The 12,409-nt window shown below is 41.3% G+C and overlaps 1 protein-coding gene across 3 annotated transcripts in view; it reads left to right on the plus strand.

Moving 5' to 3' along the window:
* The window catches only part of LOC105207843 (serine/threonine-protein kinase 16), a 113,140-nt gene that overhangs the window by 74,677 nt on the left and 26,054 nt on the right, over nucleotides 1-12,409 (plus strand). The window lies entirely within an intron of this gene.

A 12,409-nucleotide genomic window follows, 5' to 3' on the forward strand; every position in this document is an offset into this window, starting at 1 on the left:
GACACTACAGGCACAGTTTTAAAGGAAGTACTCTGAGATATTTGGTACACCGACAGACACGGTCGTGTGAGTTTAAAAATGAGATTAGAGATTTAATTAACCGGCAGTCATGGCCGTACGATTAGGAGTCTTGCGAATCTTTATCTGAGAGAGGCAAAAACGCCTGCTTCCGCTCGAGCGCTCCCGGACGCCCAGAGGGGGCTTGCGCAGGACACCGTCGTAAGGTGGTGCCCTCGCGTGATAAAGGATCGATATCGATCGCTCGCATGTAGCGGGTGACTCGCGTTCCCGTATTACGCTGTTCCCAAACAACAATATTTATCATTACATTTAATATTAATTGAACTTCCGTTTCCGGTAGCGAAAGTGATTGCCGTGTGTGTGTGGAGAGTGCGATTGATAAGCAGGTATTAGGGGATAAGGTGAGACGTGGTGGTGTGCGAGGAGGTGAAGGAAAAGGGAAGGGGCTGGTAGAGGGTGAATAAGGGTAAAGGGCCGGGGTAAGGGAATAGTGAGACAGGAGTGATAGTAAGGTTGGGACGGGATTTGGAGGTTATACAGGAGAGCAGGTTTAGAGTGTAGAGAGAAAGCAGAAAAGAGGGAAGGTAGCGACATCGGGTGGTAGAAGTGAGAAGCATAGCAGGAGAGAGTAAGTGCAGTTGCGGGAAATTTTGAATTGGAGTAACGTTTGAGTAACCGATATAATATCTTAATACCAGGTGTATGCATAAGTTTTTTTCTGTTTTACTAAGAGAAGTACGCAGCGTATTAATTTGACACATACGTCATTTTGTTCGTCTGACGTAGAACTACAAACACACACAAGTTGAGTCCGCCAACAACTAACGTCTTTGTTTTATTGTTCAGCGATCATGTCGAGTTTTGTGCCTGAAATACAACATTTTCGGCACGTATTGCATTTTTTATTTAATCAAAAGAAAAAAGCTGTTGAAAGTCATCGTTTGCTGGTAGAAACATATGGTGAACACGCTACATCGATTAGAACATGTGAGACATGGTTTCGACAATTTAAAATTGATTTCAATGTGAAAGACAGTGAGCGCTCTGGTAGACCACAAAAATGAAGACGATTGCAGGAATTATTGGATGATGACCTAACTCAAACTCAACGGCAATTAGCAGAAGCATTACATGTATCACAAGAAACAATTAGTAGACGTTTACGAGCAATCGGAAAGATCAATAAATTGGGTAAATGGGTCCCACACAATTTGAATGAACGTCAAATGGAAAATCGCAGTCACTTGTGAAATGCTGCTTCAACGCCACGAAAGGAATCTTTTTTGTATCGAATTGTGACGGGTGACGAAAAATGGATTTATTTTGAAAACCTGAAGCAGAAAAAATCGTGGCTTTCACCTGGCGAAGCCGGTCCATCAACACCAAGGCCAAATCGCTTCGGCAAGAAGACCATGTTCTGTGTCTGGTGAGACCAGAGCGGTATTGTGTATTATGAATTCTTGAAGCCCGGCGAAACCGTTACACAACGCTATCGCCAACAAATGATTAATTTAAACCACGCATTAATCGAAAGACGACCGGAATGGGTCAGAAGACATGGCAAAGTGATTTTGTTACACAACAATGCGCCGTCTCACACAGCAAAACCAGTGAAAGACACCTTAAAATCTCTTGGATAGGACATCCTTCCGCACCCGCCGTACTCCCCAGACCTGGCGTCATCTGACTACCACCTCTTCGCATCAATGGGGCACGCGCTCGCAGAGCAGCATTTCAGCAATTTCGAGGAAGTTGGAAAATGGCTCGACAAATGGTTTGCCGCAAAAGACAAGTAGTTTTTCTGGTATGGTATTCATAAATTACTTGAAAGATGGGCGAAATGTAGAAGCCGATGGCCAATATTTTGAATAAAAAAAAATTAATTTCCCTTGAAAATTACGTGTTTTTTTTACCAAAAAACGGGAAAAAACTTATGCATACACCTGGTATATGATTTTATATTTTTACATTTGTTACATTTATATAATAATTGTAAAAATAAGCTAAAAATATTATTAAACTTGATTAAATTGTTTTCTTAGAATAAAAGTGTGATCATCTTAAATATAAAAAAGTCATATTTTTTAGTAAATATTTTCTACAAAAAATAGATTACTTAAATAAAAAAAAAGAAATTTTTGTTTTTTTTTATTTACAACCCGACTGCAAGTAAATAAATTCTTGAATAGGAAAAGTTGGCAGGTTAGAGGAAAGACGAGATGGAGGAAGGAAAGGAGGGAAGGAAGGAGAGGGAAAGAGAAGTAGAAGAGGGAAAAGGGGAGGAGAAGAGGAAGGTGGGAAGACAGAGCAAAGCAGAGGGGATGAGGGATAGAGTATATAGTCTGTCGCTGATAGATGCGTTTAAGAGAGGAAAGAGAATGAAGGAGATAGATGCATTACAGGCAGATATTTTTAAGAAAATTATAAAGGTATTGAGGTCGCCGGAAAAACAGCTAGAAAAGCAGCCGAAAAAGCAAGAAGAAGGGGGGTTGAGTGAGATATTAAGGGAGGTAAGGGAGGGTTTTAGGAAATTAAAGCGGAATTAAGAGAGGTAAAGGAGGGGAAAGCAGAGATGAGGGAATGGATGGAAGATATGAGGAAAAGATTAGACAGTTTAGAGAAAAGAGTGGAGGAGATAGAGAAGGGAAGGGGGAGGGAGGAGAAAGATGACGGGGATGAGGAAAGGAAGGAAGAGGAAGGGGTAAAGCAGATGGAGAGAAGGAGAAAGGGAGAGATGAAGGAATTAGAAGAAAGGATGAGGAGAATAGAGTTAGAGGGGAAAAGAAGGAAAAGGGAAGAGAGGAAGAGAAATATAATCGTAAAAGGAGTGAAAGCAAAGGAGAAAGGGATAGAGGGGTTAAGAAAGGAGATAGAAGAGATAGTGGGGGCGACGGGGGCAACAGCGAGAGTGGAAGGGATAAGGAGTATAGGGAAGAAAGATAAGGAGGAAAGGGAAATGGTATAGGTAAGATTAGCGAGTGTAAGGGAGAAAATTGAAGTGATGAAAGGAAAAGCGAAGCTGAGGGAAAAAAGGGAGTGGATAGTGGATGATCTGACAGAAAAGGAGAGAAGGATAGAGTGGTGGATAAGGAAGGAAGTGGAAAGGATAAGGAGGGAAGGTAGGAAAGTAAGAGTAAGATATATGAAAATATGGATTGAGGAGAAATTATGAATATGGGATGAGATTAAGGATGAGTTGAGGAAATGGCACGGAAAAGAAGTAAGAGAATGGAAGGGGGGATGGAGAAGGGTAGAGGGGTGGAAAAAGAGAAAGAAGATTTTTAGTAGGGTGGTGGCCGAAAGGAGAGGGGAAAATAGAAGAAAATATAGAAAATGAGAAGCATAGGAAAAAGAGGAGGAATAAGAAAAAAGAAGATGGCAAAAAGTATAAGATAGATTTTTGGAATGTGGCAGGCATGGAAAACAAAGAGAAGGATTTCAGGGAGAGACTAAAAGAATGGGATGTGATGTTTCTGAGTGAGACTTGGTTACAGAAGAAGGGATGGGAAAAAGTTCGAAAATGGTTGCCAAAAGGATGCGTGTGGGAAGTACAAGAGGCGGCAAGGAAAAGTAAGAAAGGGAGGGCAATGGGAGGAATGATTGTGGGGATAAGGGAAGGGATAGGGAGAGAAAAGGATGATAAGGAAAGAAAAGAGGAGGGATTACAAGCAGTAAAAGTAAATTTAGGGGGAGAGTGGTGGGGCTAATAGGAGTAGTGTATGTAAATAGAGATTTGGAGAAAAAAATGGGAAAGCTAAGAGAGATGGAGGATAGAGAGGAAGGGGTGAGGGTGTTAATAGGGAGGGATTTTAATGCTAAGACGGGGAGAGAAGGGGGGAAAATAGGTGAGGATGAAGAGGGAGGGGTAGAATAGGGAAAAAGCAGCTTGAAGGATGAAAAGATGAATAGAGAGGGAAAGAAGTTATGTGGTTATATAGGAGAATTGTGATGGTCAATATTGAATGGAAGCGTAAAGGGGGATGAGGAGGGGGAATGGACGTATACAGGAGGGAAGGGAGGCACCGTAATAGATTATGTGATCGAGAATGAGGAGACAAGAAGGAAGGTGGAAAAGATGAAGGTAGAGGTTTGGGTAGACTCCGATCTATCAGCCGATAACGGTATGGGTGGAGGGAGGTGGGCGGAGGGAAGAGAAGACTGGGAAAAGAAAAGGGAGTGGAAGAAGGGGGGTTTGGACGGAGAAGGGAAAAAAGAAATTTGAGGAATACCTTGGGAAGAGGGATAGTGATGGTAAGGAGGTAGGGGAGGTTTGGAGGAAAATGAAGAGAAAAATAGAAGTGGCATTAAAGAGAGTAGAGAAGGAAGAGAAGAAGGAACGGAGAGGGTGGTGGGATGTAGGGATAGGAAAAGAGAGGTTATGGAGGAATTAAAATGGTGGAGGAGTAAAGGGGGAGAAGGGAAAAAATATAAAGAAATGAGGAAGAAGTACAGGGAACATTGTGAGGAGAAGAATGTCCGTTGTGCCCATGCATGTTCACACTGCTGCTAGCGGATTTGGATGAGGAATTGGAAAAGGGGGGATGGGGAGGAGTAAAGGTGAAGGGAAGAAAAATCTATTCCCTGGCGTATGCAGATGATGTGGCGGTGGTGGCAGAGAATAAAGCAGGGATGAAAGGGTTAATAAAAACATTAGAAGGATATGTAGAACAGAAAAGATTATAAGTAAATGTGGAGAAGACAAAAGTGATGAGGTGTAGAAGAGGGGGTGGGAGACAGAATAAGACAATGTGGAAATGGAAAGGAAATGAAATAGAGGAAGTGAAAAGGTATAAATATCTGGGCTACATGATGATGGCAAATGGGGGATAGAAAGAACATATAGAGGAGAGAGTCAAAAAAGGAGCGGTGGTGATGAGAGAAGTATGGGGAATAGGAAAGAGGAAATTCGGAAAGGACTGGGCTAGAAGGATGTGGTTATTTGATAAGTTGGTATGGACGGTGGTTAGCTATAGGGCAGAAATTTGGGGGTGGAAAGAAAGGGAAAGGGTAGAGAGGATACAGGACAGGTATTTGAAATGGGTAATAGGGGTGAGAAGGTACACACCGGGGTACATGGTAAGGGTGGTGATGCAGAGGGAAAAGTTAAGGGGAAGGACAGGAATGAGGGCCTGGAGTTAAAAAACACTGTGAGAAGGAGGTGGGGGGGAGGTTGGCAAGGTTGTGTTGGGAGGAGATAAGAGGTAGAGCGAAGGAGGGAAAGGTGATGGGAAAATGAGAGGAAGAGAGAAGAGGTTTCTATGAAGAAAAGAGCTGGAATATCAAGGAGATAGAAAAGTTGAGAGAAGAGGGAGGGTTAAGGGGAGAAGAGGTGGTAGCAAGAGAGAGGAGGCGACAGGAAGAGGAAAGGTGGGAAAAAATTAAGATCTCGAGTTTCAACAAATGGTATAACAGAGTGAAAGGGAAAGGGAGTGCCGGAGTACTTGAAGAGGGATTGGAAAGAGGAAAGATGGAAAAGGATTGCGAGGTTTAGGTTAGGAGACGGTATGAGAGGAGGTAGATACTGGGAAGAGAAAGAGAAAAGAAAGTGTAGGATATGTGCATGGGAAGAGGAAACGAGGGAACATATATGGGAGGAATGCACGGATTGGAGGACGGAAAAGGGATGGCAGGAGATGGTAGGAAAGGTTTGAGGTGAGAGGGAGGAGAAAGAGATTTGGTTGAAAAAACTGGAGGAGGTGAGGGAAGGAGGATGGTGGCTGGGTATGAATGAGAGTGTGGAAGGAAGAGAGGAAAGTGTGGAAGAAAGCGGCGGAAACGGAGGTCCAAAGAATGAGTGTGGAGGTATGAAAAGATAAGTGATTTCTCTCTCTCTCTCTCTCTCTCTCTCGTGCGTTGTAAAGGATGCAAGGAATAAAAAAGGTTGAAACTATGTAAGCGGAGCGGAAGTCTGCAATGTACTCCGCAAGGAATAAAATACCTCACATTTATTATTAATTGTCAAATAATGTAATTTAAAAATTTCGTGATTTACTAGAGCATTTAAAAAAATAATAAAACTACTTGTTAATTTCTAAATAATTATTAATGTTATAAAAAATTATAACGTCATTACTAAATCGTTATAAAAGATAACTTTAACGGTATTAGTTATATAAAAAAAAGGGGCGCGTTAAGTATGCTGCTGCTAGAGATTTTGCCCATCTTTGATTTTATCTGTCACATAATTTGCTACTCATTGGTACGGGAGTGTCCCGTTAGACCACGTTGCAATTGATCACAGTCATTTAGAGCGACCGGTGTCTAAAGTTTTTTCACTGTTTAACACTGTAAGTGGCTGGTGGTCAATTGCAACGTGGTCAAAAGATTTCCACCCCATCGGTAATAAATATACTTTCAATATTTTTGATTTTACTTTTTTTTGATGATATTACCGCCAAAGGGAACAATTCTGAAATTTTGCGAAGAGGAAGATGACGACGACGACGACGTATCTGAATGACATAAATTGGGCTAAAAAATATGTGCATAATTCATATCTCAGAATCAAATGCACGTACGGGCACATAGACATTTATATATTTACTAGACTGTTGACTCAAATACATGGCAATAGAAAGTATGTATAAAACTCATGGCGCATGCGTACGAAGCAAGCGGTATGCATACATATAAAATATCCATCCATATGATTGATATAAAGAATTTATAAGTATTAGGAAAACAAAACAGAAATACACACACAAACACATACACACACAAACATTTTTATTTTGTTTTTTACCGTTTACGTCAGGCTATGTAATACATAGATTTTGTTGCCATTTTTTAGGCTCGGTAAATAAGGGAGTCAACAGTCTAGTAAATATATAAATGTCTATGTACGGGCATTATTCTTGTGTCATTATGCTCGGAAAAATCGACACTTACCCCCTCTACACTCATTTTTTAATAACATTAATTTGTTTAAAAAGGACAACCATTTATTTGTAAAAAACTGAGTTCCTTCCTGTAAATGATACACGGTAGCGTCTCTTATTTACTTGGTAAAAAAAAATTAAAAAAAAAATACTTAACGTGAAACGCTACCGCGTCTCTTAATATATGTATACACACGATTATTATTTGTAAAACGAATGCATGTACAATTTTGTGTGCGTGCGTGCGTGCGTGCGTGCGTGCGTGCGTGCTTGCGTGTCGTGTGTGTATATGTACATACAAATATATATATATATATATATATATATATATATATATATATATATATATATTGTGACGTGGCAGTTTTAGCTGCCTCGCCACTCCGTCTTCCGCCTAAGCGTCGCGCAAGGAGGCGCGTATGACCGGGTCGGGCGCTCTGCGAGAGAACGAAATCTCCGGCGGGACTGCGGAGCGTATTATTTTATTTACTCATTCGTGGCTTATTTCATGTAACCGCGGGCACCTCGACAAACGTCGCCTAAGGACTAGCAGCGGCGAGGGAGACGGACCGCGACAGGAAAAAGAGAGGGCGATCGTCCAGGGCCGGCGCACAGGAAGCCGCCGACAGAGAGGCGGACGAGACAAGACATGGCGACAGATAAGCGCCACGCAAAGGAGGCTCGCGAGTGGCACAGCTGATGGACAGGCTGGGGCGGACGAACAGCCAGGACGAGGGCCGTCGAATGCCGGCTGTCCATCGAGGAGGGTAGCGGCGAAGAGTCGTCGCTGGGAAAATTCTGCTGCTGTCGTCCGCAAGGACGACGAGAACGACGAGGATGTCGGATGCCGACGGGGACCGCACGACACCTGCGGAGACCCGACACTGCGCTGCCGTGACGTCACGGTTAGATAAGGGCGGCCGCTGATAGGCCGCGCCGCTAGGCGCAAGGATATCGCGCACCCTGTGGGAGGGGTAGCGCTCATCGATCGCGCATCGAACGCGATCCTCTCGGCTTTTGCGTGCGACCCGGCGATCCCTGCTGTGCGAAGCGTGAGCGAGCGTGCGAGATATCGGCTGGAGATATCGGGAGCGGCTATCGTAGAGTGTGCCAGGCCCGGACAAGCCCCGCGGATCGAGGAGCGGAGGAAGAACCGTGCTGAAGTCGAGGTGACCCGTCTAACCACTGTGTAAAGCCACGAGCTGTCGGTGTCGACCGGCTCGCGTTCTGAGGTGGAGCCATTAGGTTAGTGTGCGAGTGCGTCCGCCGCGTGGCGATTGAACGCACCTTGCTTCTTAGTGTTTGGCTGGTTCTCCACCTCAAGCCCGAGACCTCGTCGAGGCACCTAGCTGTCGGCTGCCGCGTGTGTTTGAGCCATCCCGCCGTAGAAGCTCGCGCACCACCGGCTTCCCGGGAAGCCGCAAAGCCCTCGCGCACGTGCGTGAGTCGTGTTACGGCCGTGATTATACGGCCGCCTGAGATATCGGTGAATTGGCGTGTCGCGCTTGTTCTATTAATTTTGTAGTGCGGTTCAGGCGACTACGTGTCGCCAGCGCGACTCTTTTTGCGGAGCGTACTTTGTCTCGGAATTGCTGGATTCGCCTTAGCGAAGGCTCGGCGTTCACGTACTTGCCGCACCGTTCAGAACGCGCGTGATTGGCTGCCGCGCTTCGCGCGGAGCCAGTCGTCGTGATCGGCGCGTGTGGCGTAATTATGGTATGAGCTGAGATAACTCCCGTGTCCGGCTTATTAATTTCTGTTGTCAACTTTTTATGTGTATTTCTGTCTTACGTTATACTCTGTATTTCTGTCTTACGTTAACCGCTATTCTTTTTTTTTTTATTGTATGCCGTCTCTATCATGCACTGCAATATATGTGATCTCTATCTGTTACATCGGCCTGATTTTGCTTGATTTCTCGCCTACCCGTCTCCTCCCGCAAGAGAGCTGCTTCGTCTCTGTCTCCGCTACCCCGCCCCTCTACCGGTTAGAGGAGCTAGCTGGCCGCGTGTGAGCGACGATTTCGCGTTTCGGCATGACGCATTCTCGTGTGTTGTGGATCCGTGCTTAGAGTTGAAAAGTGAACCCGGAGACGCGACCGGTATCATCGCGTCTGGCGCCCAATCTCGCGGTTTGGTGCGAGCGTTTGGTGTTTCTCGGTTCGCTCGTCGCTCCCGCGCGTGTTTCGCGAATTATTCCGTTGTTTGATCGCGTATTTCGCCATTGCTCTCCGGCGTCAGAAAAATACGTGACAATATATATATATATATATATATATACATATATATATGTATGTATGTATATATATATATATATATATATATTGTTGTACCCTGTACAACTACGATAATTATACGCATAGCAACAGGAAATCAAGATTCCTATTGCTATGCATACGCGTAGCGGACTCGAATTCCGCATACGCTAGAAATATCGAAAAGACGCTGATGGTCTGTCGGGCTTCCGGCCCGCAACACCATCGCGCTGCGCCAGCTAATGCTGAGTCGCTTTCCGGTATTCGGATTTCGGCTAAGCGTGGGAGCTGCATGCCGCAAGGAACACGATTGGCCGAACCAAACGACGAATTTCCGTATAAATATCGCGACAAAATCGGAAAGCGACGGAAGAGTTTGACAAACAGCTGTCCGGTGTGTTACTCGCCGTGCGTGACTTACACGTCGAGCTTGTAACACAATCCGGAGATAACAGCCGACCTATATATACCGGGCCGTCCGGGAAGAACAAGAAAACGAGCGACATACATAATCATACTACAAGTGTAACGAAGGCAATACTGAAGAAAATACATTATCTTAACGTTGGAACGAGCTAGTGTTGTATCTTTGATCACCGAGCGGCCCTTCCTACGAGTCCTAACTCCTAAGACGCTGAAAAGATCCCGATATACCTACCGACGTCCCTGGAGCCATCACCGGGGCACAACAATATATATATATATATATATATATATATATATATATATACATACATATATATATGTATGTATGTATATATATATACATATATATATGTATGTATGTATATATATATATATATATGTACACTGTTTACATCAAATATTATTAAATAATTTGTTCCTAAAATGCGAATCAAACTTTTCTATTTTCGCAAAAATGAATAAAATATTTTTATTCTTTGCCGCGCTTAACAAATTTAGAAAATCTTTTTTAATAACAGTACCCTGCACATATTTAAGTGGGATTTGTAACATATCAAAAAAATAAATAGAATAGTATCATATATTATTAATAATATTTGAATAATGCGTCATGTCACTTATTCATGAATTAGTGGAGTGTAAATACTAATACAATTAAGTTAAATATGATTAAAGTTAAGAAAAATTAGCGAATATTTTATTGTTCTTTTGTGAGTAAAAAAACGTATAAATAACGTGTCACTTATCAGCTGAAAAGTGATTATTGAAAACAGATAATTTGTTCATAAATACTCGTAAGCATACTCGTGTATACTTGTCATCTTCTTTCACAATAGACTACGAATGCAAGAAACGGACATAAAAATGATAAAACGGGCTAAAAGCGATCCATATGAGGTAAAAATGGTGAATTATTTTTGTAAGGAAACGCGCGCGAGTTCCAGGGAACAAGCTGACGTAATTTGTTATCAATTTGACGTCAAAGTAACGTCTTTGATGATACTTTAATGTCAAAATGACGACAAATAATATCAGCTTGTTACCTGGGTTGCACATAAAAAGTGCACAAGTTTGAAACTTGTATGCAGTTGTAATACATCATTTGATGATTTCAACGATAAATGAATGTATCTATTAAATCGTCTATAATTATACAGGGTGGGACAAAAGTCTGGATACATCCTCATAATTTTTGAACGAAACTAGATAGAAAGTTGAAATTTGGAGAAGTTATATAGGATTATGAAAGCTATTTACTAATTTTATCAGTTTGATTTTGGATGGCGTTGCCAAGGTCACATCGAAATCACATTAACTTTTTTAAATAAAACACTTTATTTTTGATTCCAAAATTTAATAGCTGGTGTCAAGAGCTTTCTAAAACACTATAAACAAGTTTATTTTTGTTAAGTACTTTCCGAGTTGTGAGGCTTGAAAGCTAGTGTACTGTAACTTTCAAGCGTCATAACTCTGAAAGTACTTGACAAAAACAAAACTTGTTTATAGTGTTTTGTAAAGCTCTCGAAATCGATTATAAGAAAATGCAATAAAAAATATAGAATGTTACGGAAGTACCGATACCTTTTAATTAGGGATCTATTGATACTTTAACATTACATCTTTTATTTTATTTTCTTGTAGTCGATTTTGAGAGTTTCAAAACACTATAATTAAGTTTATTTTTGTTAATTATTTTCCGAGCTATAACATTTGAAAGTTACAGTACACTGTATCTTCAAGCTTCACAACTTGGAAAGTACTTAACAAAAATACACTTTTTATAGTGTTTTGGAAAGCTTTTGACATTAGCTGTTAGATTCTGAAATCAAAAAAGTGATGTTCCGTTTAAAAAAGTTAATGTAATTTTGATGTGACTTTGGCGACACCATCCAAAATCAAACTGATAAGATCAGTAAATAACTTTCATGATCTTATTTAACTTCTCCAAATTTTAACTTTTTATCTAATTTGTTCAAAAGTTATGATGGTATATCCAGACTTTTGTTCCACCCTCTATAACAATAAATTAAAATAATTAAATGAGAAACTACTATCTGCTTTAAAACATAAAATGTCTATTTTAAAAACAAATTCTCTATTATAAGAACACTAAACTTATATAAGAAGATAAGGTAATTATCCAGAATAATCTAGTCACCTACAATTTTGACAAAATTAGTTTTATTTGATACATTTTTGTACGAAACAAACGAATCTCGCAGAAAAGTGTCACCGTGCCTTGCGAAGTGAGGTATTAGTAGTTAAAGTTGACGATAACAGCTTAAAAAACCTGTCATATCGGCAAAATTTAGCGACATGAGTGTGCCCTATAACAACATGCACATAAGGTATTTTTCAATACAATATAAGATTTTTATTTAGATTAATTTAAATTTTATTTTAGACAGAAAACTAACATATTTTTGCCTTAAAAATATATATTTTTATTTAAAAAAAGTAAGATGTAAAGTTATAACAAATATAAAAATGCAAATAGATTGTGCGCAAACGAATCGTGTGCAATCGGGTCGTGTGCAATTGGGTCATATGCAATCGGGCATAATTGGCTCCGCGTCCGATTAAAACGATGTGTATCTGATCATTAATGTGTCTAATTGAGTCCGTGTCCGATCGAATCGGTGTGCAATTTAGGCTGTATGCAATCGGGTCCATTTGATCGGAATCGTGCTTCGAAAAACTGTTAAGTTATTTTATTGCCAAAAAATAACACTTCATCCACGATTCCAAATCTGGATCTTCCGAATTCCGTGCGGAATGTGACGTGACGTCTTACCACATGCTTCGGTAGTTGAAATGGTAGGACGGAATC

The sequence above is a fragment of the Solenopsis invicta genome, chromosome 6 (assembly GCF_016802725.1).
Source record: "Solenopsis invicta isolate M01_SB chromosome 6, UNIL_Sinv_3.0, whole genome shotgun sequence".
Taxonomy (NCBI): Eukaryota; Metazoa; Arthropoda; class Insecta; order Hymenoptera; family Formicidae; genus Solenopsis; species Solenopsis invicta.